General features: G+C 30.9%; 1 long non-coding RNA gene across 1 annotated transcript in view; it reads right to left on the reverse strand.

Annotated features, from left to right (window-relative positions):
- Positions 1-2,147: 2,147 nt before the first annotated feature.
- The window catches only part of LOC111086350, a 3,088-nt gene continuing 1,705 nt past the window's right edge, over positions 2,148-3,530 (reverse strand). Inside the window, exons 2-3 of the long non-coding RNA XR_002611080.1 lie at positions 2,474-2,478; positions 2,148-2,158 (exon numbers count right to left, since the gene is read on the reverse strand). This is a non-coding gene — a long non-coding RNA (uncharacterized LOC111086350). The remainder of the gene's footprint in view (positions 2,159-2,473; positions 2,479-3,530) is intronic.

Genomic DNA, 3,530 nt, shown 5'->3' on the forward strand with positions numbered 1-3,530 from the left:
TATAAATTTATTTATAATACCATAATGCACTTAAAATTGAAAATAAATATATCGATTTTATTTCAATTTTGTTCTTTCCAGATTTTAATACCTCCAATAAGAAGTAAAGAAATAACAATTTCCATAAAGAGCTGAAACAAAAAAATCACGTTGTTACCCAAAATCTGGATTAAACGTGTCAGTCCTTAAAGCTGTTTAATCTAGCTGCCACCACACTACGATCAAATGAGGCTACTTCGTTTAGGCTACCAGTGAAAAAGGTAACTAAAATTTTAGAAAATTAACCCGCAAAACTTTAACCACTGATCGATCACGTAATCCGTTTGTGCTTTATATCGTAGGCTCAATCCGAAAGTAAGTTATCGTTTTGTCCACAATATTAGTTTGAAATAAAAACAAGAAACAAAGGTATTCTTTTACGCCTTTTCAGTATTACTAGAATCCTTCAAAAACTTCGGTTATCTTTCAGTTACTGAGGGTTTCAAGCTGACATACTGAACAATAAGCTTTACTGTTCATGAATGTTAACACTTCTTGAAACTCATATGATAAGTTTGAGTTGATTTGACAAGAGAAACATATAAAAATCTCTTTTATGTTGTTTTTTTCCATCAGATTTTACTGGGTTTTTTCTTTCGTACTTGTTTTTGATGCTTCTTACACATTGTTAGTCGATGTTTATAAACTTTTCTTCTAAACCTTAAGTTTCTTGCTTCGTATTTAGCTGCGAGTACTTCGCTTTTGTTAATAATATGTTGAATTTTATCCAAGAAAATCAAAATAAGACTAAAATGTTCACTCCAGTTTACATCGTATTTATGAGCTTTCATAAAACTTCTTTTGGTCTTGGTCTTCACGCGTTAGAAAGAAAAATATATTTTACGATATTGCTTTGAAACTATAAACGAAAAGTAAAAGTTTCCAAATGAAACTTTATCTTTGAATGAAGAAATGAAATTTGAATATCCTTCCAAATAAGATGTACGCGAAGCTCGTTTCTATTTTTGGGACATAATAAATTTGATATTGAATATTGTAATTTATAAATAACAGTCTATTTTCCACATGTTTTCTAAAGAGTTGTTTTCTAGGTTTGTAATAAATAATATGATAACTCCTGGAGAAGTAATGTTTCTTACGTATATTTCGTGTATTATTGAGAGTGGAAGAAAATTTTCCAGGAGTACAAACATTTGATATGTAAAATTTTAATTAATTTATAATTTCCACTCAAACGCTTATATTGGAAAAGAGACACTGATATTTGATATAACATATTTATGTTGTTTAAGTCTTTATTATTGTTTATTATTAAAAAGTAACGTTAGTTGTTGTTTTTTAAGCACTATAATGCAGCCTTGTGGTAGAACTCTGTTTTTCCCAATTGGCAAGCCCACTTTGGATCCATGCTAAAGCACAAAATATTCTCTCCACTTTAAGCTGTAGGTGCATTTTAAGAAGGCCAGTCAATCCCTTAGCGTGGATGGTTGGTGATAATATTCTGCCGACTGGTTGCTGTCTGGATGGGTGCGCGACTATGGGGGGTCAGGTTCTATTCAAACCTCTTCCTCCCATGCCGACTGGTTGTCTTACTTCTGGTCATTAGTTCAAAATTAGAAACGGCGGTATATAGCCTTAGTAGCTTTGCAATAAATACAAAATACCAATATTAACGTATTAAAATATTAACTGATCTAATTATACATGTTTTAAAGATAAACTAAATATGTATCATGAATTTCTGAAGGATGAAATATTATACAGAAATGTATTTGCGATATTTATTATGTGCAATCACGTGGAGTGATATAGTTTTCGATTAATAATAGATACAAACTAGATGTGTTCATTTTAAGTTTGAATTATAAACATGCTATTGAGATTCAATCAACAATAAAAAACAAATAATATGTAGAATTATTGACAGACGTTTTTCTATGTTAAAATACTTTTATTGCGAGCTTTCGGCTCTCTTACCGGAGCCTTCATAAGGCATGTGTTGTCGATGAAGGTTCCAATAAGAGGGCGAAAAGCTCGCAATAAAAGTATTTTAACGTCCATTAAAGTCCATTTATAATTCTACATATTAATTTACCTATTTTATGAGTCTTAAACAACAAACAAATAATTTCAAGATACATGTTAATAATGTTTATAACTTATTGTACTTAAACTTTTTACCGATAACGTACTTCAAAGAAGTGAAAATTAAATATCTTTATATTTTCACTGATCTATCTTATGCGTAAAAATAATTGTTTTGTTTAACTAAAGAATGTCATGAATTATATAACTTTAATTAAGTCAAACGATAAAGTAGTACTATAATCAAAACAAAAGTCGTTTATATGGTAAAGTTCTTGTGTGTCACGATTATAGGAATTTCTTACTGTTTTAAGTGTATTGTCATTTTAGACTCCATTGTCCCATCCAAACTATTTGTCATTCTGCTGTTTTCAGAAAAAGTCTTGACAATTTCTAAACCTGCATTAAATAGTTTTTGTTTCAACACCTCTACGTAGAGTACTCTTTCGTCATTCTAATAAAGTTATCCGAGACATAAGTTAATTAATGTTCTTCTAATATACTTGTTATATAAAGACCGCAAATCTGACGTTCTATTGAAAGACCCAAAAATTGAGTCTGACAGCTAAGCCTTTCTATGGCAGTAGCTTTATATCTATAGTACTTTGGAGTCGATTTTTCCAGCTTCTAGTTTAGATATTCATCAAATGCTAATGAAGATCCAAATTAGTTACTCGAAAAGTCTTCAAGTAATTCGACAACTGGGAAAAGCTTGTTACTTCATCAAATCAGTATACACCACCTTAAACTTCTACTGAACAAAATATCTCATACTAGATGAACAAAAAGATATGAGCACATTCAAGTTGTTATTAGCTTCCTCGGTAAGATATGTATAGAAATATATTTAATATGCTGCACTTAAGCAGAGTGGCTTTGATAGAGCCTTACCTTTAAGAATAAAGTTTAAAGTGGTATTTTAATACCTCCAGCTTTACAAGTTATAATGGTTTATAATCCAGAAAACTGAGATAGTTGAACCTTTTGCTATTTTTGCTGTAAAAATCACACTGTATATAACATCTGCTAAATTCGTAGTTAACGAAAGTTACTATGAACGATGTAAAATGTAGTAATAAAGATCATACATCAAATTTTTGTGCTAAATTCTAACTAACAATATTTAGTATTAACGATTTAAAATCTGATGGTAAAAATCACTTTGTAAGAAACAACAACTTTCTGTTTTAAAGCTAACTAACAATACTGATTACTAAAAGTATGAAATGAGGTTGTAAGATCATATTGTATTTAACATTAGTAGCTATCCCCGCATTTGTGCGCCCAAAGGATGCCGCCTCAGTAGAGGTCGCCAGACAATAAGGAGGGGGGGAGCATTGTTAGGGGACACGTTGCTAGACCGCCATGACAGGTAGCCATGACGTCATAGTTCCACGAAGGGGATCAACATGTCTCAACATGACTAAAATTTAATACAGTCGATG

The sequence above is a fragment of the Limulus polyphemus genome, unplaced genomic scaffold (assembly GCF_000517525.1).
Source record: "Limulus polyphemus unplaced genomic scaffold, Limulus_polyphemus-2.1.2 Scaffold1029, whole genome shotgun sequence".
Classification (NCBI taxonomy): Eukaryota; Metazoa; Arthropoda; class Merostomata; order Xiphosura; family Limulidae; genus Limulus; species Limulus polyphemus.